The sequence below is a fragment of the Columba livia genome, chromosome W, assembly GCF_036013475.1.
Source record: "Columba livia isolate bColLiv1 breed racing homer chromosome W, bColLiv1.pat.W.v2, whole genome shotgun sequence".
In the NCBI taxonomy this organism is placed as follows: domain Eukaryota; kingdom Metazoa; phylum Chordata; class Aves; order Columbiformes; family Columbidae; genus Columba; species Columba livia.
Genome location: NC_088641.1, coordinates 9,999,899 through 10,026,190, shown reverse-complemented (window position 1 = coordinate 10,026,190; position 26,292 = coordinate 9,999,899).

Here is a 26,292-nt window from a genome sequence, read left to right as displayed (position 1 = left end):
CCAATTGCTACCACGACAGTGCATCGTCGGCAATATCACACCAACCGAGACTCTTTGATTCCTATCCAGAAGTTGATCCGTCAATTGGAAAGCCAGGGTGTGATCAGTAAGACTCGCTCACCTTTTAACAGCCCAATCTGGCCAGTGCGTAAGTCTAGTGACGAGTGGAGACTAACTGTAGAATATCGTGGCCTGAATGAAGTTACGCCACCACTGAGTGCTGCTGTGCCTGACATGCTAGAACTGCAATTTGAACTGGAATCAAAGGCAGCTAAGTGGTATGCTACAATTGACATTGCTAATGTGTTTTTCTCTGTTCGTGTAGCAGCAGAGTGCAGGCCGCAGTTTGCTTTCACCTGGAGAGGCATCCAGTACACGTGGAATCGCTTGCCCCAGGGGTGGAAACACAGTCCTACCATCTGCCATGGACTGATCCAGACCACGCTGGAGCAAGGTAAAGCTCCAGAACACTTGCAATATATTGATGACATCATCGTATGGGGCAACACAGCGAAAGAAGTCTTCGAGAAAGGTGAGAGAATAATTCAGATTCTTTTGGATGCTGGTTTTGCCATAAAACGAAGCAAGGTCAAGGGACCTGCACGAGAGATCCAGTTTCTAGGAATAAAATGGCAAGATGGCCGTCGTCAGATCCCATTGGATGTGATCAACAAAACTGCAGCAATGTCTCCACCTACTAATAAAAAGGAGACACAGACTTTCTCGGGCGTTGCAGGTTTTTGGAGAATGCATATTCCTGACTAGAGCCAGATTGTGAGCCCTCTCTATCGAGTGACTCGGAAAAAGAACCAATTTGAGTGGGGCCCTGAACAACGACAAGCCTTTGAACAAATTAAGCGTGAGATAACTCATGCAGTGGCCCTTGGACCAGTTCGGACTGGACTAGATGTTAAAAATGTGCTCTACACCCCAGCCGGAGATAATGGACTTACCTGGAGCCTCTGGCAGAAACACCAGGAGAAACTCGAGGTCGACCCTTAGGTTTTTGGAGTCGAGGATACAAAGGATCTGAGGCCAACTATACTCCAACTGAAAAAGAGATACTAGCAGCATACGAAGGAGTTCGAGCTGCTTCAGAAGTGATCGGTACTGAAGCACAGCTCCTCCTGGCACTTCGACTGCCGGTGCTGAGCTGGATGTTCAAAGCGACGGTTCCCTCTCCACATCATGCAACTGAAGTTACGTGGAGTAAATGGATTGCATTGATCACGCAACGAGTTCGAATTGGAAATCCCAATCGCCCAGGGATCTTAGAAGTGATTACAGACTGGCCAGAAAGCAAAGACCTGCCAGGTTTTTATTGTCACTCCGCAATCTTAACCCTCGACAGTGCTCTTACCACAAAACGATCTTGGAATCCCAAGGAACTAGACTGAAATATTTGGAGTGAATCCTCAGACTTCAATATTGAGGAGTCTGAATTTTCTCCTGACTTAAATGGCAGAGAGGTGGTAGCACAACCCCCCATATAAATCATCACAGAATCACAGAATCACAGAATGTTAGGGATTGGAAGGGACCTCAAAAGATCATCTAGTCCAAGCCCTCTGCCGGAACAGGAACACATAGATGAGGCTACACAGGAAGGTGTCCAGGCAGGTTTTGAATGTCTCCAGAGTAGGAGACTCCACAACCTCCCTGGGCAGCCTGTTCCAGTGTCTGTTACCCTCACTGATATTTAAGATATTTAAGTGGAAACTCTTGTGTTCCAGTTTGAACCCATTATCCCTTGTCCTACCAATGGCTGTCACCGAGAAGAGCCTGGCTCCATCCTCGTGACACTCACCCTTTATGTATTTGTAAACATTAATAAGGTCACCCCTCAGTCTCCTCCAAAGACACCCAGCTTGCTCAGCCTTTCCTTATAAGGGAGATGCTCCACTCCATCATCTTTGTTGCCCTGCGCTGGACCCTCTCCAGCAGTTCTCTGTCCTTCTTGAACTGAGGGGCCCAGAACTGGGCACAATATTCCAGGTGTGGTCTCACCAGGGCAGAGTAGAGGAGAGGAGAACCTCTCTTGACCTACTAACCACCCCTCTTCTGATACCCCCAGGATGCCATTGGCCTTCTTGGACACAAGGGCACAGTGCTGGCTCCTGCTGTTCACCAGAACTCCCAGATCCCTTTCCCCTACACTGCTCTCTAATAGGTCATTCCCCAACTTATACTGGAACCTGGGGTTGTTCCTACCCAGATGAAAGACTCTACACTTTCTCTTGTTGTATTTCATTATTTTTTTCCCTGCCCAACTCTTCAGCCTGTCCAGGTCTCGCTGGATGGCAGGACAGCCTTCTGGCATGTCAGCCACTCCTCCCAGCTTGGTGTCATCAGCAAACTTGATAGTAGTGCACTCTGTTCTCTCATCAGATCACTGATGAATATATTGAATAATATTGGCCCCAATACTGACCCTGGAGGCACTCCACTATATACAGGCCTCCAACCAGTCTCACACCATTGACCACGACTCTCCGGCTTCTTTCCTTCAGCCAGTTCACAGTCCACCTCACTACCCGATCCTCCAGACCGCACTCCCTCAGTTTAGCTGTAAGGATGTTGTGGGAGACTGTGTCAAATGCTTTACTGAAATCAAGATAGACCATGTCCACTGCTTTGCCATCATCCATCCACCTCGTTACGTCCTCTTAAAAGGCTATGAGTTTGGTCAAGCACGACATTCCCTTGATGAAGCCACATTGACTGCCCTAATGACCCTCTTCTCCTTGATATGCCTTGAGATGGCACCAAGGATAAGTTGTTCCATCACTTTCCCAGGGATCGAGGTGAGGCTGACCGGTCTATAGCTACCCGGGTCTTCCTTCTTGCCCTTTTTGAAGACTGGAGTGACATTTGCTTTCCTCCAGTCCTCAAGCACCTCTCCTGTTTCCCACAACTTGGCAGAGATGATGGAGAGTGGTCCAGCCATGACCCCAGCCAGCTCCCTCAGCACCCAGGGGTGCATCCAATCCAGACCCTTGGATTTATGGATGTCCCTAACCCAGCCCTCATCAACTAAGGCAGACTCCTCCACTGTCCTAACTTCCTCTGGGGCCTCAGGGGTACAGGGCTCCTCAGGACAGCTTCTGGCAGAGTAGACAGAGACAAAGAAGGCATTCAGTAACTGCCTTCTCTGTATCTTCTGTCACCAGGGCACCCACCTCATTCATCAGTGGGCCTACATTGCCTCTGGTGTTAGTTTTATCTGCCACCTATTTGAAAAAGCTCTTTCTGTTGTCCTTGACCCCTCTTGCAAGGTTTAATTCTAAGGAGGTATTAGCTTTCCTAGTTGCCTTCCTACATCCTCTGACAACAGCCTTATGTTCTTCCCAAGTGGACAGCCCCCCCTTCCATGATCTGTAAACTCTCTTCTTCCACTTGAGCTTGCCCAGCAGTTCCCTGTTTAACCACGCAGGTCTCCTGGCTCCCTTCATTGACTTCCTACATGTCGGGATGCTCTGATCTTGGGCTTGGTAGAAGCAGTCCCTGAACACTAACCAACTCTCTTGGACCCCTTTACCTTCAAGCACCCTTGCCCATGTGATTTCCCCTAGCAATTGTTTGAAAAGGCCAGTGTTTGCCCTGCTGAAGTCCAGGTTTGCAATTCTGCTTGCTATTCTGTTCCTGTCACAGGAGATCCTGAACTCCACCATTTCATGGTTGCTGCAACCAAGGCAGCCCTCAACCTTTACCGCTTCAACCAGACCCTCCTTGTTAGCGAGGATGAGAACCAGCAGTACTTCTCTCCTAGTTGGCTCATCCACCATTTGCATCAGAAAGTTATCATCAGGGCACTGGTGGAACCCCTGAACCGTGGCTGGCTGGCTGAGTAGTCCTTCCAGCAAACATCAGGGTAGTTAAAATCCCCCACAACAACCAGGGCCTGTGACTGTAACCCAGCTCTCAGCTGTCTGTAGAAGGCTTCATCAACTTCCTCACCCTGGTTTGGTGGCCTGTAATAGACACCCACAAATGATGCGGCAGCAGAACCAAGCAGATGAAGGGTGGCAGGTCATGTGTACTCACTCTCCGAAAGAGTTAACGGCATTTTCAGAGCTCTCTCAGGAAATGAGTGGGGAAGGATTACTGGCACAGGTTTTGCCAGCTTGGGATATTGGAGCTGCGTCTATGCATTTATTAACAGATGAAAAAGATTTATTAAGCCCTGTAGCCAATGATGATCAGATACAACAACGATATGCTCAGCTGCAAACTGTCAGAGGTCCGGACAGGCAAGATATTATTGCACCTACACTATATCAATGTTTGTGTGCAGCAGTTTTAGCAGCATATGCTGAACCTGTTGAATCTGTGTTGTCCCTTGGAAATCGGTACACAATGGAGAAGGATATTGACTTAATGTGGCAGATGGGGGTGGCATCTGCATTGATTATGAGATCCGATCCGAACAGGGCAGCAGTGACAAGAAGTATTAAAATGCAACTTTTGAGAGGAGCACCTGCCTCACTGAAACCCATGATTCTGCCAGCAGTGACAAATGCTACAGGTAATGCAGGCACTCTAGCAAATGCCTTGCAGGGAATTGGGGCTGTTGTTTCAGGACCCTCTTTTTGGGTGGTAAATAAAGGAAATCCGGCAAAACAGAAAGGAGTTACAGCACGAGTGATGAGAACACTAATATGGAATGATTTAGTACAAGCTGGTACTCATGATTAGAAATAGGTGGGATCATACCATCAGAAATATTTTGCCACTTGCAAAATTAATGCTTATGCATTATACAAAATATACAAAACCAATCTCAAGTGCTCGGTGTGGAGTTGGCATCACTCCAGCAGCGGCAGAGCTGGGTGTGCGGAGCTGGCGTGGTTCCAGCAGGTGCAGCTCAGGCCCCCGGAAGTCATGGGCGGGACTTCACAGCAAACCAGAACCTGGTTGCAGGGATGCAGGGCCTGAGGCCTGTAGATCACAGGCAGACAGACAGGGTCCTCTCTAGATGCCAGCCATGGTCGAAGAGAGCGTGACCCTCGTGATCACCCTCTTATATAGGGGGTATGACGATTATGGGATGGAATACTCAGTTCATTCTCAGTTGGTCAGTTCTAGTCACCTGTTCCATCCACCCCTCCTCAAACATGCCCCTCTCACAACGGAACGTGGGAAAACTTCTCAGTCTTTCTTAGCTACCGTAGTAATAAATCTAAACACGAGCTTCTTCAGCATTCCGTTGGTCTCTTATCAGCACCAAGTACAGCATCCTAGGAAAAATATGCAGGCTAAAACTCAGAAAAGTACAGCCACCTAGAAGAACTTAGCTGAAAGAAAAATCACTAAAAGAGAACCAGTCTTGTTTTTAACAAAACCAGGACAGTTTGGTACTGTTACTCTTTGCCATTATATTGACAATCTATTGATTATGGCAGTGTCACAACAAGAAAACAAAGCAGCTGCTGAATTTCTGAAAGTGCATTTACAGGACCAAGGCTGGGCAATTAATCTGACTAAAACGCAGGGCCCTAGTGCTACTGTACTATTTTTAGGAATAGTTTGGCATAGACAGCTTAGAGAAATACCAGATAAGGTACAGCACACAGTCCAGCAGTGTTCTGTACCAGCTGCAGTAAGAAAATTACATGCCTTTTCAGGATTGTTAGGGCATTGGAGAACTTTTATCCCTATATCTTCTGTGGAGGAAGATTCCCCTTGTGAAGGGTTAATAGCAGAGCACAATAATGTTGATTCATTTGAGTCTCAAAACAGTAAGGAAGCATGCATGCTCAAGCTTTAAATATGCATATAGCTTGTGGACATGGATCAGCTTATGTTGCACAGGCATGGGACATTGCTCACAATCAAACCCCTTTGTTATTACATACTTGTAAAACATGCTCACATCATTGTGGTACTTGTACACAGCTACATTTAAGAGCATGGGGAAAGGTAAAACGGGGTCAATGGGTCTTGACCGTCAGGTTGATTATATAGGCCCCCTACCCAAATCTAGGGGGCGGCAATATGTACATACTGCTGTGAATACAGTGTCAGGACTAACTACAGGGGAAATGAAATTATTCACACCAATGGATTGTGAAGTGGGACTGCAGCCTACTGATCTAGATGTAAAAATTCATATCACTCCAGAGAATGCTGTGTGGTTTTGTACCCTGACTTCTCCTCTTATGCTACATCCTTTGCTAATATCAAGTTCTCGAGTTCTTGTATTTCAGGTATCTTCAGTGAACACCTGTGTTTTATCTAGAGAAGACAGCATTGGAACAACATTATTGGTGTCTTAGACCCAACATCTAACTGAAGTCCAATCTGAGAAAGTGCAGGTCACAACTTTCCAATCTGTGTGTGTAATTAAGCCACACCAGGTTTTTAAACCCAGAGTAATACTAGCTGAAGGAGCTGGAGCAACAGCATATGTATTACTGGAAGGTGACAACACTCCTATTGATTAACTTAGATTTGTCTTGGTAAACTTAGATTTGTTCAGCCTCTACTGCATCCTAATCATCTGCCTTCTATGTTTAGGAGAAATGAACAACTGCAGATCTCTTAACAATGTGTTTCAGTAGCATGACAACCCTTGTAGCTGTATTACAGAATTGTGCTATGCTAAGGGATTTTAACATTAATGTTTCTTATTGTTGTTTTCTCTGAGTGGCTGCAAATGCTGCTTTGATTTTGAAGGCATGTGTTGCTTCAACATAGATGATGAACTAGCCAGCATGGAAGACGACATCTCACATCTTCAGGACTAATGCAGCAAGTGAAACAATCTACTGATCATGCCTGGCTGAATGACTTGTTTAATTCCTTGATGAGATGAATGGGACACCTGATTTAAAGCATTATTGTAGAAATTATTGTAGAAATATGTTTTTTTCCTTTTTATGTATGTGTTTATTGTGTGCCCCTGTAAATTGCTCTGTGCTACACCTCACAAGCCCAAATGAACAACTCTGGCGTTGCCGGCCCCAGCAGAAGCAGTTGTGTGAGCGAGGGGGTGGAATGTATGGGTATTGCGCAAGAATAGTGAGAAGGCTAATTGTAAATACACTCAAGCGGCTGCAGCTGGGGTGTAGAAAAAGCACATACATCACACTAATTGTTTTACTGACCTTGTATGCTTGACAAGTAGAACCTCTCTGTTAGATAACATAGGCCTGTGAGAAACTCCAAGGCACCTTATCACTATGCCTGAGATTCCTGCTTTGTTGTGAGAAAGCGGAAGGCTGAGCCTGCTTGAAGCCTTGAAATATAGGCTAGTGCAGCAGGCCCAGCGATCTTCTACCAGGGCTGAACTTACCAGCACCTGTGTCCCCGCTTGTGTCACCTCTGACTGGGAGCTTAGGTGCAACTTCAGAGATCCCCTGGTACCAAGGTAACTAAAATAAAACTTGATCTTTGCAAATGCATTCATGGCCTCTGGCTCTTCTTGCAATGTGCCTGTGTTGGTTTACACAGCCTCCAAAACACATGGTGCCAACGAGCTTCTCAGTTTAATTGTATGCTGTGTGAAAAACTATTTCCTTTTGTTTGCTTTAAACCTGCTGCCAAATAATTTCATTTCACAGCTATTTATTTCTGGGTTATAAAGGAAACAATAATGAATAAACTGTTCCCTGCTTCCCTTCTCCACACCAGTAATAGTTTGGTATTTCTGTCTATGTGAAACCTCCAAGGACAAGTTTTTTATAGCCCTAAGTGTCCTCATCCATTGAGACTCTCTTCCTATAGGTTCTTTCTTCCTCCTTCTGCATTGGGGTGCACATTGGCCAAGATGCTCCTGGACTATGAAGTCCAGCCAAGTGTCCCATGTTCTCCTTTTATTCTCAATCTTCACCCTAACAACTCCTAGCATTCAATTTGCCTTTCTGACAGCGACTGATGATTTGAGTTGATGTTTCAAAGAAGTATCCACAGTGATGCTGAGATCTTTCCCCACCTCTCTGTGGTTTTAAATACCTGAAATAATTCACTGAATTTAGTAAATATTGTCATCTCCCTGGTCACCACTTTCCAGATCCTTTATGAACCTGTCGAACAGCTCAGGTACTAGTGCACATCCCTGTAGAATTCCCCTGGTAGCCATGGTGAAAAATTAGCATTTCCTTCTTTCCCCGGTTTTCTAGATTCTTCTTTCATCTCCACATTTGCTCAGCCTCAACTCTTGGTCTCCCAGTACCTACTGGCCTCCCACCTCCTTTTGGCCACACTTCCTATGTACATCTCAACAAGGGTCTTCACCCTCCTTGCATTCTGCCCACACAGCCTTGGGCACACCAGTGTAGATCACCTTCTCCTCAAACCTGACTCTGAGCCTTCACGTTAACGTTCTCCAAAACCTCAATGCAAAGCTGGAGCCAGAAGGTTTCTTTTCCTTGGGATTGTAACCAAGCTCTGTATTTGTAATGGAATCCCAGCACAGGTCCAGGCTGGGATGGCATCTCTCACCACTTGCGTCAGGAGCACGTATCCTTCAACAAAAGTGGTCTGAAGAGAACAAAAGCCCCAGGAAGCCCATGTGCTCCTCAGACATTGTTCACATTCCTGATCGGGAGCCTCAGCTTCCTGGAAGAGAAACCCCCAGGACTCAAGGTTTCCTTCAATCAGAAATTCAAGGAGGAACCTAAAACCCTCCATGCAGACATCCCTGAGATGTGGGGCTCTGGACACCTGGCTCTAAATTTTGCAGTTTGCACCCATGATCCCTACACACCAGTGAAAAAAAACAGTCATCCTTTTCCAAGTCCAAGTCACAGCAAAGCTGTAGCATCACTGCATCTGCAGCAGCTACCAAAACAGAAGGTGGGCCATGTGGGTGAGAGAAGAGAACACAGAGGAATAAATAGAAGCCTGGGACATCAGAGAGAGCAAGACCTTGGCCAAACGAGGAGCAGATTTTACTCAAATGAGTTGCCCAGAGAGGTGGTAGATGCCCCATCCCTGGAGACATCCCAGGCCAGGCTGGATGGGGCTCTGAGCAACCTGATCTGGGTGAAGATGTCCCTGCTCATGGTACTAGATGACTTTTAAAGGTCTCTTCCCACCCAAACCATCCCCTGATTCCATGAGCGTGTGCGCACACATGCAGATGGCTGCTCTCAAACTAGGACACCACAGGCTGAAACTGCAATGCTTGGTGTGGCACAGGGCAGGGCAGCAGCTCCCCCTCCCTCCATCCCCCTTGATATTTATGTTACAGCCATCTGGATTCATTTTTTTGCTGACTGCGCTGCCTTGCCCTCCCTCTGCAGAATTTCTTTAATGTTGCTTTGGCAGGGGGAACACAAAACAGCCTTTTATTTTTATTTTATTCCTCCCCTTGGCTTCAAAACACTTTCAAGGATCTCGTCCAGGTATCTACATGTAACATCCCTCAGCGTTACCTAGGGTGAGACAACACTCTGGGGCCAAATGCTGCTCCTAAATCTTAAGCCGCGATACTAAACCAGCATCATTGGAGCATGCTGAGCACAAGGGACTTGACTGCTGAAGACCAGGAGCCCAGCCTAGGACCAAAAGGGATCTCTCCATCACCACCATGGTGCAAAACTCCTCTCCCCCCACAATCTACCATCAGCAGACACAGACACCGAGGAGTTTTCCACAACGGGTCTTGGAAAGAATAACATGTTCAACTTTTATTTACCTGGGTGGGACTCAGGCACTTCACACCATCAACCCTCTCAAAAATTCCAGACTTACTGCTACAATGAAAAAGAAATATTTTTTACACAGGAGTTACAAGATGTTGCCGTGGTGGCATGCGGGGGCACGCACTTCGATGTTATCTAAAGGCCCGGATCTACAGAGATGCACATAAATCACTTGTCTCCCATGAAAACAGCAAGAACAGCCATAAAACAACCCAAGCACCGAGATCAGACCCATCAAGACAACATCAACATCTGCTATTTAGGTGTAAAAGAGGGAGAAAGGAAAAAAGATGACACATAAAATTTTTATTCCATCTTGTGGACAGTTTGCTTCTGCATAAAGTATGTTTTTCTGTGTCAATATAACACTTATTAACTCTACTGAACCCCTTGCCTGTGTGATGGAAGGTGCCGCACGGATGTTGCTGGGGATTCCTACGCTCGCCCTGGTGTCCCCCTCTCTTTTGGGACAACAGCAGGGACTCAAGCAGTCACCCCAGCAATCATGATGCCTTTCCCACCCCTTTCTTCCACTTTTTTGGTTAGATTTAAAAAAAAAGAAATAAACAAAACAAAAAAAACCAAGGGGGCTGTAAGAAAGACTTTTTAACAGGGCCTGTTGTGATAGGACAAGGGGTGATGGTTTTAAACTACACCCACCTGGACATGTTCCTGCGTAACTTGATCTAGGTGTTCCTGCTCTGGCAGGGGGATTGGACTAGATGATCTTTTGAGGTCCCTTCCAATCCCTAACATTCTGTGATTCTGTGTAGAGGGGAGATTCAAGCTGGACATGAGGAAGAAACCAGGACCACAGCTGAACCCGAAGCATCCCAGGCCAGCATCCTTCTGCAGCTGCTCTGCCACCAGCAGCTCTCAAAATAAAAGCTCTTGAGTTTTATTTTTATATTCTTCCTTCTGATGCAACATGACACTGGCACATCTGTGGGAAACTGCAGCGGGTCTGTGGAATCCTTGACAGAAAATATGAGAGTAGAGATCAGCCTTGAGATATTAAGATTTACCCTTGAGAAGGATGGGAGTAAAGGAGTATCCGGAGAGAGGAGAGATGTACCCGTGAGAGAGAAGGGGATAGAAGAATAACATGGATGATAGAAAAATTAACCAATGAGATGTTAGTGCTGTAACTTGTAACCAATAGTGAAAAGACACATGAACTGGTAGAATTGTATAAAAATGCACTTGTAGCAATAAATGGCATCCATTACTTTCATCTTGAAAGAACTTGGTCCATGTCATTTGTCCGTCTCAACCGCGACATAAATCAAAGAAAAGAACCCTGCTATGTGATTCACGTTCGTAGTCATCAATGGAATCTTGGTCTAGGTGAAGGAAATCAAATTGCAGATAGTTTAGTAAGTTCAGTACAGCACATGCCTCCAACAGATAAATTCCAACAAGCGAGACAAAGTCATGAGAGCTTTCATCAAAATGCCAGAGGTCTGCAAAGACAATTCAATTTAACTTTAAATGAAGCAAGAAGCATTGTACAGGCATGTCCTCAGTGTGGAGGCCAGATGTTAGGTATAGGAATCGGTGTCAATCCTCGAGGTTTAAAAGCCTTAGAAGTATGGCAAATGGATGTGACACATGTGCCAGAATTCAGAAGACTTAAATATGTGCATGTCACAATTGATACTTTTTCAAAAATGATATGGACTACTGCTTTACCAGGGGAAAAAGCACAACATGTATGTAAACATCTCACAGCTTGCTTTGCTGTAATGGGTGTCCCAGAAAAGATTAAGACAGATAATGGCCCTGCCTATGTTAGCCAGAAAGTTAGAACTTTTCTAATGAAAAGGGGAGTGAAACACATTACAGGTATACCTCATTCCCCAACAAGCCAAGGAATATTCGAGAGGGCACATCAAATGATTAAGAGGTATATGAACAAACAGAAACAGGAAGAGTTAGATTGTCAGCAGCGTTTAGCAAAGGTGTTGTTTACCTTGAATTATTTATGTTTAACTGGAGATCATGAGGAGCCTCCTGTGATCATTCATCATTATCAGATCAGACTAGGAATTCTTTACCGGAATTCATGGTGAGATATCGTGATCCCACCACTGGAATGTGGAAGGGACCAGTACCTGTTATTTTTAATGGTAGAGGGTATATGCGTCTCTCCACAGATCAAGGTCCATTGTGGGTTCCAAGCCGAGTGGTAAAGCCGGAGTTGAAACAAATTCAACCGAATCAACTCCCTGCAACAGAACCTTCGGAGGACACAGAGTGAGGCGTAACCTTTGCATTAATTTAGCTGTGACATGTATGTGTAATATAGTTATATAAGTAGGCCTTTAAACACCACTACCTTCTGAGTAAGTTTATCAACACCCAGCACATCGTTTGTTACATGTTAAGTAGGAGTACCATTAAACCAAAGTTCTTGGAATTTGTTTAATCAATCCATTGCGATATTTAAACGGCAATGGAATACCTCAAGTTTACTAAGAAGAAAAATATTAGCGCATGGTTTGACAACCATGACAATTGCTATGATTGCCTTCCCATAGGGCCAGAGCCACAGGAAATCATACTGATTCATTCTTTGAACACCTCTTATTGTATTTTTATAAAACGAAAAAAGAAAGACGTAGGATTTTTTGGTTTAAAAGGTTTAACAAATTGGCTTGGCCTAGGGGGGTAGATTAAGAGTTTATTGCAAAGTACATTGTTTATGTTGATTGTTGTTGTAATTGATATGTTATGTATAAGTTGTCTTCTATCACGTATCAAAGAGGAATTTTTTTATTCGCAATCTATGTCCTTGCAAATTGCGCTAGCTGATTTTCTTAACAGCATAGCTTTTGGCATGCTTTAATGTAAATTGCTGCAGAATCTGCATGTCTTTGATATCAGACCACAGACCGTACTTGTATTCGGTCCTATCCCAAATGCTCGCACAGTTTTTGTTGATGGATCAGGGAAATCTCATAAAGCTGTAGTGGTCTGGCGTGAACATAACAGTTGGCATCATTCTGTTAAAACTGTTGAAGGTTCAACTCAGTTAGTGGAACTTGGTGCAGTTTTGCATGCCTTAGAGCTTTTTAGGGAGGAACCTCTAAATTTGATTTGCGATTCTGAGTACGTAGTCAAGGTCCTATAGTGCATCCCCTCCACTTTTCTTAAAGAAACCTCACAACAGCAACTTTTTGATATGTTTTTATCATTGCAAACTGCATTACAGCTTCGCAAACACCTACTGTTTGTTACTCTCATACACTCTCATACAACTTTACCAGGTCCCATAACTGAAGGCAATGCAATCGCCGCAAATGACCCATCTTTTTTTTCTTTATAGAAGTAGTTTTGATGGAGGGCACAGACTGACTTAACCTCTTGTGAGAGTCAGTCCGAAGATGGAGCAGTATTTGCCTGAACATCGCCATCAAGAACTTAGAGAACTGAAGCTGAGGCCGAAAGAACAGATGGACAATGACTTGGAGAGAGGCCCGAGGAGGAGCATTGTGTTGAACTGTTTTCTCTGATAGAGGGGGGCTCCTGCTAACAATGGTTGTTGTGTGGATTTTGCCTGCTTCTTCAGCCAAACCAGCCCCCACCTCCCGAAAGCTATCGTTATGAGGGTTTCTTCAACCCAGAAACAATAGCTGCCGTCCAGAAGAATGTGTTCTTACCTGCAGCCTCAGTTACACGTGTCCCTCACCTGCTCCCTCAAACAATGGCCAATGAAAAGGAGCATGCCCAGAAGCTTGCCAAGGGTCCTGAGGTCATCCAATGGACCAAAGAAAGACCGCTGAATGCGTAAGCATTGGCAAAAGAAAGCGTGAATCTTTCGCGCCCGCACAGTATTAGCCTGGGTTGCGAAATCAAGGTGGAGACTGGCCTAAAACAATGGGAGCAACAGGGGGGTGAAGAAGCATAAAAGGTGACTCCAGAATGGACACCGTTGAAGATCTTCCCACCAGAGGCTCCCGAACCACGATAAAGGACCAGCAGGACTCCACGGGACCCGGAGACCAGAGAGACGCTTCTGGAACTGGACTGGTGATAAACGCAACCTCATTTCTCATCTTTACTTTTACTTTTCCCCGTTTCTTTTCCCTTTTATTTTTCTTACTCTCTCTCTCTCTCTCTATCACGTGCCACTTTACGGGAAAATTAATAAAGTAACACTGCTTGATTGAATTATAACCCCTTGGCATTTTGGTTGCCTTAATTTTGCGCTCTGAGATCAAGGTAAAAGAACCATCACGGGTCCATCACCAAATGGACCGTGACACCTCTGCAGTACCTCCAACTTAGTTGAACCGTCTTCCTCAATATTGCTGCTCGGTTCCACTTGCAGAGCCTCATACCTGTTGTGCAAGGAAACCTGGGAAGGTGAGGTAGTCACAGCAGAGACCCTTCTTTTGCACCAGGCAGGAACACCTTGCCATTGCCCCCCATCCCTCAAGTCACCACATTTCACCATGCAGAGAGAGGATAGCAAGTCCTCTGTATCATGCGCCCTGTCTACCTGCTGGGCCACTTTGGAAGGTAGGGTGCACCTCCAGTAGTCTGTCTTCCTCTCACACTCCCTGATACTCCTCAACCTATTCACCTCCTCCAGGAGCTCTGTCACTAAGTGGAGGACTTCCTCTACTTGGGCACACCTCCCACAGGTGTGCTCAATGTTGCCATCTGGTATTGGTGTAAAAGCAAGGCACAACCTGCAGCCTGACACCTGGGTGGCAGCATCTTCCCACCTGAACTCTGTCTGGGCAGCTGCATCACTTGTGGTGAGTGCCTACATTACAGAGGCCATGGTTTTCTGCCAGGTAGATACCATTACTCCCTGGTTGAGCTGGAAGAGCTTCTTCATCCTCCCTGTGCGAACTGCCACACAAACTGCCACACCACGCTCTGTTTTCCCACTCTATTCCCTAGTGCTCCTGGTCGCTAGAACTCCCTAGGCTGCTTTTTATAAGTGGGGGGGTGGGAGTGGTCACCATTGCCCTAGAAATGCCCAGATCTTATCAGCATCTCTCACGAGAGAGCTGCCAGCTCCTGTTGGTTCTCACTGCTGCCCTGGCATTTCCCTGCCTCAGAAAAACCCTCACTCAACTGATATCTGCCACTTTGCTGCAAACTGGGTTGGCTCTGGAGCAGCTCCCCTCAGTGACTTACTAAGAGAAATAATGCAAAATATACAAAACCAATATTGAGCTTCCCCAGCAATAGCCCCGGAATTGCACACTGCAGTGGATTGCACCACTGACACTGCAGGGCAGGCATCTGAGCCACCTGAGTTTGTAATACTGGCTTGAGCAAGAGGAGACTTGGATAGTGATAGCTCAGTCAAGAGAGTATTAGATTTTTTTCTTTCAGATTTTCAAAGGGGTTGGAAATAAAAACAAAGAGTTCTCATGATGCTGTTTTCTTTGTCATTTGGCACAGTTTTATGTCATGTCTTTTTATAGCTTTCTTCAGAGTTGCGTCTTAATACTGCCTTACCTGCCATATGCATTGTTTGCTAGTATTTATGTGTGGTTTATCAAGTCTGGGCCCTGGGTGAAAGGCATTGCTTTCCTATGGTGTTTAGTACTGATCTATGCCATGATTAAATGTGCCATTATCACTCCAATCTCTTATTTTTATAAAACAATGTCAGATGACTCAAAGCAACAATCAGTGTGTGCTTCGGTCGCCACCTATAGGACTTTCATAGCAATTACACTTTTGGTTTCACTTTGGAAAATCATACTTTCCCCGTTTTTGCCAACCTGACTCCACCAGATTTTGAGAATTTGGGATATTCTTGGGGCTATCAAACTAGCATACTTCTTTTATTGGTTTCCCTGAATGTTTTTCAGGTGTCATGTAGGATTAAGCATTGGTGCAGGCCTAGGTGCTGTGAAACCACCTGCAGTTTGTGCCGAAACCACCTGCTGTCACTGCTGGTATAATCAAGGGTTTTAGCGAGGCAAGCGCTCCTCTCAAAAACTGCATTTTGGTACTTCTGATTACTGCTACACTGCCTGGATTGGATCCTGAAACCAAAGCATGAGAAATCTCCATCTACCACACCAAATTAAAACCGTATTCCATTGTACACCAGTTTCTGAGGGATGGTGCTAATTCGACAGGTTCTGTATATGCTGTTAAAACTGCTGCACACAACCACTGATATAATGTAGATACAGTAATGTCTCACCCATCAGGACCTCTGAAATTTTGCAACTGAGCATATCCTCATTGTATCTGATTAGCTATAGGGCTTAATAAATCTTTTTCACCTGCTAATAAATGGATAGATGCAGCTCCACTATCCCAAGCTCACAAAATCCATGCCCGTATGCCTTCCCCACTCTTTTGCTGATAGATCTCTAAAAATTCCCTTAACTGTTTTGGAGCATAAGTACACGTGATCTGCACTCCCCCATCCATTTGTTCCTGCTGCCCCATCATTTATATGAGGGTTTCTGCTTCCATCATCTCCCTGCCTTTTATGTCTGGATCAAGTTAAAACTCAGAATCCGAGGGCTCACTCCAAATATTACCATCCCATTCTTCAGGATCCCTTGACTGTTTTGTGATGAGAACACAAACTTGGGAAATCAAAACCTTACTTTTTCTATATTTGTCCCTTCCTTTATTAGCAATACGCGCTACCAACTGCTCTACATTATCTAGCAGCTCACATAACAACACCACTCTGTTTGAATAGTAATTACCTTTGCATTTTGTGAAGTCCTGACTTCCTTTTCCAATTCTCTCATTTTACTCTGTAATGCAGCAATTTCATGGTCAAGACCTCAAAGACCGATAATTAATAACCATCCCAATCTCCCCGTTAACTTGCAAGAAGAATCCAATGCTACTTTCCATGGCAATCTGCATGTAGCCCTTTCAGTTGTCTGAAGGGTAACCACATCCTCATCATCTATTTCAGGCCATGACTGCAGTGGAGACCATGTAGCCAGGAAAGTGGCCACAGGGGTCCAGCGCTCAGTACTGGGCCCTCACAGAATATGGGGACTCACCATCGCAGCCTCCCCAGTCCCTGACTTTTTTGTCAGCCTGACATGGCTGTTTCTGGATCCTTCTGACTATGCTACAATGTGTGAGCTGGCCCAGGCAGGATGTAGGAACAACCACAAAATCTCGCTAACCGGGGAATCCCTGAAGCAGCACCTGGGCAGAGGAACACAAGTGAGGATGCAGGAAAGGCGGAGTTCTGTCCATGATAGAGGTTCACTGAACTTTCTGGTTTTGCTTGTATATAAGGAATATAAGGCATGGTTTTCTGCTGTGCTTTGGTCTTGTCCACAACAGGGCAGGAATCTCAAGAATGTTTGATAAGGTGCCTCTAAGTCTATCACAGGCCTTATTTAAACACAGAGGTTCTACTTGTCAAGTACACAGGACAGGAAGTATAATATATGTGTTTTTCTACATCACAGTTGCAAGTCACTTGAGCATATTTACAATCTTCCTCTCCAATCTTCCATTATATTCCCACAAATGTTATATTGCATGAGTATGAAGGTACAGTGTGGCAGCTGCAAATCCCAAATAAGATCTGGAGCCTTCAACAGGGAAGGTGATGGCTCTTTAGCACCTTTTATGCCCCACTGTGCCTGTTTCCACATACACACCTAGGGTGCCACCAAGGTGCTGACAGTCACATCCTCCCCTACACTGGGGCACGGAGACTCCTCACATTCACCTTCCCCTAGTTGGGGCGGCAGGAGGGATGGGACCCTGGATGGATTATAGGACTCCACACAGCAGCTTTCTGCTTTTGATGTTTTCCTAAAATAAGACACGTGCATATGTGCACGGAAAGTATAAATACACTTGCAGTTATGCGAGGGTTAATTTTACTCACACACGTGGCGGCAAGGCAAGTGGAGTCTCCATCCCGGGGAGGGGGGCTCTTGGCGGCAGCATCTTGCTCGTGCTCCAAGAGACCCATGACAATAGGCTGAGTCTCGACGACAGTCCCATTTTTTATATTGGCTGATCAGATCTGACTGTAGGCATTCTAGAAGCTTCTCTGCACCCCCACACTGGCTGTGGGTGCCCCTGAAGCCTCCAAACATCCCCCACACTGGCCGCAGGTGCCCAGCGGCTCAGTGGTGCCTTGGCACTCCCTTCTCCTAATGGCCCTGGCCAGGGTGCTCTGGGGCCAAACAAAAGAAGATGCTAGCCTCAATAGCAGAGAAAGAGGGAGATGTGCCTACTCTTTCCATACTGAAGGAGGGAGGGGGAGAGAGGGGGGTTTGCATCCTGCCACATGGAGGTAAGATGTTAAATTAATGGATTAGAATGTGAACCTAAAGCAATTAGTAGATTGAGTGACTGTTCTTCCAGTAACACTCTCTAATGTTTTTAGATGAAAATATGAATAGTCTGGTTTCCTTGTTTACAGTGCTTTAAAAAATTAAATTTGTTTTATACACTGTTGTCAGTAGAATCGATTTTGATTTATTGACTGTATCTGATTCACCTTATAGCTGTTGTTTCCCAGTTTTATTTAGTTCATTGTATGTTCGTCTTAAATCTAGATGCAAGTTTAATTTCACATTTGGGTTCAATTTTTTTTTCTTACTCCTCTATGTGCTAAAATGTCACTATACAATTTTGTGTTAATTATTGATGCTCTTGCTTATAGCATAGTTGAAAAAGTTGCAAAAGAGACATTTTCAGCTAGAAAATACTTCATTGAGATATGACTGCATAAATGTAGACCTGAGGAGAATTGTTTTCTGTTGGTCACAGGAAGAATGACAGTTTCCTTTTTGTACTTTTGAATCTTGGGTACGAACCTTTCCTTTTGAGGAAAATTTTTGGTATGATGTCACTGACATGCCCATACTCATAGTTGTATACAGCAAATAATGTCCCTGTATATTATTAACCATTCTTAATAGCAAGTAAACCAAGTTTTCTTTAAATGCCCTGTGGCTGGAGAAAAACAATTGCAAAAAGAAATATTTTGCAGCTATGTTTCAGGGAACAAGGTAGTAGTTTTGGGGAGCAAAGCATGAGGTTGAGGAAGCATGTACAGACAACAGACAAATTGGATTAACATCATTTGATGCTGGCTGTTAATAATAGGAAAACAAAATGCAGAAATACTATGGACAGACAAGGCAGTTATTTCTTCCAGGCAAGATGTAGCATATGGAAGAACAAAGGATATATAGTGAAGGATAAATACAGAGAAGATAGAAGGTAGAGGAAGAAAGGAGTAGTAGATGTAGCTAACATATACAGAAGGAAAATTAGCAGAGGCCCCCGTATCCAGGAAAAAGAAATCTGGAGAGAAATTAGCAGTTCATTTGTGGCTGGAGGTGAACTGAAATGGAGAGATGGTTCATGTGACAAGGAAGGGAACAGTCACGAGAGTTCCCCTAGGAAGGACTGCACAGCACTGGGCAGATTGCTTAAGTTATTTATTTATTTTATTTGTTCAGTGATGGGAGTACCCGTGTCAGAATTTCTTATTAATTGTAAAGACAACAAAATAGTATATTAGTTAATGATTGTATTCTTATCTCTATAAACACTCCAGTCTTGAAGCACCGGTCATTTTTTCTATAGGAAGCAGCAGTCTCATTGGACTATGGTGGTCACAAGCCATTTCTTCCACTGCCCTTTTGAGTATGGCCTTGGACAATTCATGGCACTTTTTTTTTTTTTTTTTGCCTCAGCTGCTCCTATGTGAAATGCAGATAATAAACATTTCCAATTTCGTTAAATGCTTTGAGAATTGTTGCAGCTATTTGTTAATTTTTGCCTAGCTATGCTGTTCATAATTTAAATTGCCTGTTAGCTTCTTAAAGAAAGGTTAAATATGGCATAGCATTTAGTTTTAAGGGAATAACTTGGAGGATCAATTCAGTAATTTTTTATACATTTGTGATTGTATATCCTGCGTAATTCCTATTTTGTAGACTTAAGGAGTTAAGTTCAATTATTTTCATGGCAGCAAAGAGTAGAGGCTTGTAAACAAGCTCACTGTTCCACAAGTCTTTGTGCAGAGCTTAGGTAGAAAGAGAGAAGGAAAGAAACCCAGAGACCTGACACTTTGCAATATAAGGAAGCCCCTTTTCCTGCTAGTCTAGTCAGACAGCTTTGCATCAGTGTTAATACACCAACACATCACAGTTAGCTGGTAATTATTTGGATAAGAAGAAATGAAAGGTTCATGTAGGTTCTCTATAGCAGGCATTAGATTAAGAAGAGATGAAACACAGTATTAAAATTGAAGAAACTAGAAAAAAAGAATGAGGTTGTTAACATCATGTGTAGAAGAAGTTTCCTTAAGGCTATTTTTACCCAGTGATGATGCAAGGATGAAACTATCTATCTCATTCATTCATTTCAGCATTTCTTCCTTGTACTGTAGTACTATCTAGGAATTAAGGATTGACTCTCTCTTGCTGTGGGCATTTCACAAAGATCCAATAAAGGTAGTCAATGCCAAAACTGTTTGCAAACTTGGGGACACAAAAAAGCATACACCATTTTGCAGTTCTGTGTCTAAATCAGTATCTGCTGTGCCATTATAGCATCAGGGGAAATATGGTTAGTGGTGATATTTTAAATGCTATAAATGTGCCGTTATGAGAGTAGCGTGAGTTTTCCTGAGGCAGAAGTAGTAATGGTATTTTCATCAGGAATCAATTTGTGAATGTGCAGGGAGAATATTGATCACTTGTTTGTTACATCTTTTAGAGGAGATGACTGTTCAAATCCTTGTCCTCATCTCAATAGCAAGAACAAATTTCATATGCTGTTTTCCTTGATGCTTTGATTAAATTTTTTAAAAGCTTATAAATAACAAATTTAGAAAATTCAGAGTAATATATCAAACCTTTCTCTTTTTACAGAGGGAAACTAAAGGTCAGTTTCTCATAGATCATATCTACATTTATTACAGCTTGCTGGAAAAAGACTGTTTTGGTATTCGATATGTTGACCCTGAGAAGCAGTGGGTACATATAAACCCTAACTACATTTGCTTTCAAGTAACGCCACAGTGATCAATTCAACAAGCAGGCAAGTTCTAACAGAAAATTATGCATCTCTGAGGTGTTATGCTCTGACCTTAATTCACAGATGTTCCTAAAGTAGTGTTATTAAATTCATTTTTTCCTCAATTCCTCTATGTAGGTTTCAGGTAAATTGATATCTTCCAGTTTGTGTAGTTCTCCTGACCACTGAACACAGAAAAAGTTTAGGATTTCTCTTTTTTTGTACATTGTGTTTCTTGGGAGATGTTGGCAGGAATCATACTGAGCTAAAGAGCTTGTGGTAGATGTACTTCCCTGTAGGAACGAGATAGGGACTCAGCAAAACAAGTAGATTCAATGTGAATCACGCTAAGCCATTTATTACAGAAACAAGTCTCCTTATATACATAACTATATTCTAATCACGCGTCCACGCTCCAAGCATGGATTCGCTAAATGAGTATCGTGGGCTGTCCATGCGCTGGAGTCTCACTGATGATACGTCCGATGATTCACGCCACACCAGGACCCCGGTGATTGAGGAACGCCCCTCTCTCTCACAGCAGATTCTGTTCTCAGCTTTTCTAAGAGGCCTTGAGATTCCTTTGAGCCTGACTAATTCAGCAACCAATCTTTATCTATCAAAACCCGTCCACACTTCCCCCCATCCCAAAAGCACCAGAAACTTCTAGACCAACAGAGCACTATGGTCATGTACGTCCCTCTTCGTTGACAGACAGGGGTCTTGACCAATGAAACACCTTGACTGAGAGAAGTTTCTAGGCCACTACCATAAATGACCACAGCTCAAATTCAACTTAGAGTAGAAATGGAACCTGCCAGAGGCCCCCTTTGAGTTGGTCTTCCTTGGAACAGTCTGCAGTTGAAGACTCTTCCTTAGATTGGGTTGCCATCTAAAGAAATTTCCTCAAGGACTGAGACACCTTGCCTTATCAGTAAGCGATTATACCCTTGAGAGTCTTCACTTTTTATGAGCAGGAAGATGCACATTTTGAGTCATCATTCTAGAGTTTTGGGATCCCTTGAGTGTGAATTGGCTGTGTAGTAAGTGAACTTCTAACCAGTATCCAAATCTGTGTTTTATAATGTTGTTGGAGTGATGAATAATTTTAGATAAACCCTGTTTCTAGTTGGTTCTCTGCTAAACAGTTCTGGATAAAGTCTGTTTGGAGCTTATTGCCTGCCTAAATTGATTTTTGGGGTGCTTCTGTAACAGATCTGAAGACAATAATTCTATTCCACTTTTCACAGGACGTATGCACTTAGATATCTGTGGTACAGAAAATATGTATGCTTTATTAGGCTGGGGGAGTTCTTCAGGTTAATTCTCTATGCTGCTTTTGGCTGGGATAGAATCAATTTTCTTCATAGTAGCTTGTAAGTGGCTATATTTTGGATTTGTGCTGAAAACAGTGTTGATAATACAGGAATGTTTTTGTTACTGCTGAGCAGTGCTTACACAGAGTCAAGGCCTTTTCTGCTTCTCACATTGCTCTGCCAGCAAGTAGTCTGGAGATGCACAAGAAGTTGGGATGGGACACATCTGGGACAACTGACCCTAACTGACCAAAGGAATATTCCATACCATATAGAATCATAGAATCATTTTGGTTGGAAGAGACCCTCAGGATCATTGAGTCCAACCATAACCTAACCTAAATCTAGCACTAAACCATGTCCCTGTCGAGGGTTTAGATTGCGAGGTGACAATAAAACCCTGGCAGATGTATTGTTAACCTCCTCTCCTCCCCCCCCACTTCCCCCTTTTGCCCCTCCCTCTCCCCCCCTTCCCACTAAGGACAGGTGATCAGGAGGAAAAGAAGGACAGAGAGAGAAGAGTTTGAAAAAATTAAAAATGTTTTACTAATGCTACTAATAAGAATAGAGAAAATAATACAAAATATACAAAACCAATCTTGAAAGTCTCAACAACTGCAGAGCTGGCACCCAAAGTCCTGGACTGGACTCTGCAGCCAACCGGAGCTGGATTCAGTCTCTCACTAGGCCTCAGTTCACAGGGACAACTAGCAAGGTCCTCTCCTAATGTCGGCCATAAGCAAAAGGGAAAAAGAAGGAAAAAGGGACGAGATCCTCGTGATCTCCCACTTTTATATGAAGTATTCACGTGAATGGAATGTTATACACTGTTGATCAGTTTCTTGGTCACCTGTTTCTTGTTGCCCCTCTGTCCTTATCAATAAGTTAGCATTCCATTGCTATGTTTACCAAAACATGTGTCTGGTTCTCCAGGAAAATGCAGCTAATATGAAGGCTTTAGCTGACATGCAAATTCACTAAAAGAGAAACTTGTTTTTTAACAAAACCAGGACAGTCCCTAAGAACCTCGTTGTGCTCAGCAATGGAAGTTGGAGGAAAAGGGAGGGACATTCAGAATGATGGCATTTGTCTTCCCAAGTTACCATTATGTGTGATGGTGTCTTGCTTTCCTGGAGATGGCCCTAAACACCTGCCTGCTGATGGGAAGTAGTGAATGAATTCCTTATTTTGCTTTGCTTGTGCATGTGGCTTTTGCTTTCCCTATTAAACTGTTTTTATTTCAACCAATAAGTTTTCTCACTTTTAACCTTCTGATTCTCTCCCCATCCCACTGTGGGGGAGTGAACGAGCGGCTGTGTGGTGCTTAGTTGCTGACTGGGGTTAAACCACGACATTCTCCCTGTGAGCATCTTTACATTATATTTGAGCAATAAAATTTTTATGCTCACAGGCTCGTGCTCTAGGCAGTTGTGTGTACAGTGATTAGTCATCTCTCTGAGGTGGAAGGTGGTCCTGCAGGTTGTCTTTTGTAGCTGATTTGCTGCTGCCAGTCCATTTTGTTTCAGATGAATGTTATTGTTCAAGAGTGAGAAAGGATGGTCAACACTGGAAGCAGAAGTCTTCACACAGTGAAACTTAGGAATGCTTCTACACTGTGTGGTTGTACTGGCCTCAGAATTAAGGTTTAAATATGACTTCAAAGATCATGAAGGACATATTACAGGAATTTGATCTCTGTAAATGAACACCAGCTTGAAACTTTTATGATCCAGAAGGAGAAAATCAGTTTGCTAGGTATCTCTTGCTACACTCAAATTAGTTTTGTCAAAAATCACTGGAATTAGCACCCTCTGCTAAAGCCTATAGAATTGGAATAGCTTTGAAAAGCTGCAATAGCTCGTTTCAGTACATCTTCCTTTTTAAAATAGAATAATTGGCAGAATAATTAGCAGTTATTCTTACCAGTGTATTTGATCATCCACGATCAGCTAAATTATAGAAGTATTCGCATAGCTGGAATTGATAGAAGCAGGTGAATACTATAGGGACAACTTTATCCCAGAGAAAAAGTGACAGGTGCCCTACCCTCAGCTTCTGGAAGAAGTGTTGTGTTATGTCATGTCCTCCCACTGCAGGGAGTCATATGTAACATTTGTCCCAGAAGTCACTCCCCTCTTCTGATCACATAGTCTGTTGTGATTGGTTGGCAGAAGCAGACACCCCAGTTTACCTGAAAGTACATCAGACCAGGAAGTCCCTTTCCCTACATACACATTGGAACACCATTTTGACTTCAACATCCATTGTATGGGAGGGAACTGCCATTTTGTTAAACACTGTAACCCATGTGTTTTCATACTGCTCAGTGACTGGCTGGCAGGATTAGCCACCCCTTCCTGTTTACCCCAGAATGATGTCAGAGAAGGAAGCCCCCCTCCCACTACGTATGCAAGATCCACCATGTTCTTTCAGCCACCATTTTATGGCTGCTAACCACTGTTTTGAAAATCACAGAGTCACAGAACATTAGGAATTGGAAGGGACCTCAAAAGATCATCTAGTCCAATCCCCCTGCTGGAGTAGGAACGCCTAGGTGAGGTCGCACAGGAACATGTCCAGGCGGGTTTTGAATGTCTCCAGAGTAGGAGACTCCACAACCCCCCTGGGCAGCCTGTTCCAGTGTTCTGTCACCCTCACTGAGAAGAAGTTTCTTCTCAAATTTAAGTGGAACCTTTTGTGTTCTAGTTTGAACCCATTACCCCTTGTCCTATCATTGGTTGTCACCGAGAAGAGCCTGGCTCCATCCTCATGCATCCCATCTGGACCCATGGATTTATGGATGTCCAGACTGCCTAACTGCTCCCTAACCCAGTCCTCATCAACCGAAGCAAACTCCTCCATTATCCTGCCTTCCTCTGGGGCCTCAGTGGTACGGGGCTCCTCAGGACAGCCTCCGGCAGAGTAGACAGAGACAAAGAAGGCATTCAGTAACTCTGCCTTCTCTGTATCTTCTGTCACCAGGGCACCCACCTCATTCATCAGTGGGCCTACATTGCCTCTGGTGTTAGTTTTATCTGCCACATATTGGAAAAAGCTCTTCCTGTTGTCCTTGATCCCTCTCACCAGGTTTAATTCTGAGGAGGCCTTAGCTTTCCTAGTTGCCTCCCTACACCCTCTGACGACAGCCTTATATTCTCCCCAAGTGGCCAACCCCTCCTTCCATGATCTATAAACTCTCCTCTTCCACTTGAGCTTACCCAGCAGTTCCCTGTTTAACCATGCAGGTCTCCTGGCTCCCTTCCTTGACTTCCTACGTGTCGGGATGCTCTGATCTTGAGCTTGGTAGAAGCAGTTTCTGAATGCTAACCAACTATCTTGGGCCCCTTTACCTTCAAGCAGCCTTGCCCATGGGATTTCCCCTAGCAATTGTTTGAAAGGCCAAAGTTTGCGTTGCTGAAATCCAGGGTTGCAATTCTGCTTGCTATCCTGCTCCTACCACATGAGATCCTGAACTCCACCATCTCATGGTCGCTGCAACCAAGGCAGCCCTCAACCTTTACCGCTTCAACCAGACCCTCCTTGTTAGTGAGGATGAGGTCCAGCAGTGCACCTCTTCTAGTCGGCTCCTCCACCCTTTGCATCAGAAAGTTATCATCAATGCACTGGAGGAACCTCCTAGACTGTGGCTGGCTGGCTGAATGGTTCTTCCAGCAAACATCAGGGAAGTTAAAATCCCCCACCACAACCAGGGCCTGTGATTGTGTGGCTGCTCTCAGCTGTCTGTCGAAGGCCTCATCAACTTCCTCACCCTGATCTGGTGGCCTATAATAGACGTCCACAATAGTATCAACCTTGCCAGCCTGCCCCTTAACTTTCACCCATAGACTCTAAACTCGCTTCTCATCCATGCCTGGACAATACTCAATACATTGTAGTTGCTCTCTCACGTAAAGAGCAAATCCACCACCACGCCTGGCTGGCCTGTCTTTCCTGAAAAGGACATAGCCATCCATGACCACATTCCAGTCATGTGTGCTGTCCCACCATGTCTCTGTAATTGCCACTAGGTCATAATCTCCTGCCCTAACACAGGTTTCTAACTCCTCCTGCTTATTCCCCATGCTGCACGCATTGGTGTACAGGCATTTCAGTGAGCAAGCTGAGCACACAGATTTCACCCTAGGGTTATGGGAGGCCTCCCAGCCTTCATGAAATCTAGAGTGATGCCCTATTGATGCAAGCCCAGCTACAACCCCATCCCCCTTCAAGTGTAGTTTAAAGCTCTCCAAATGAGCCCTGCTAATTCCTGTCCCAGCATCCTTTTGCCCCTGCAAGATAAACCTTTCCCACGTATC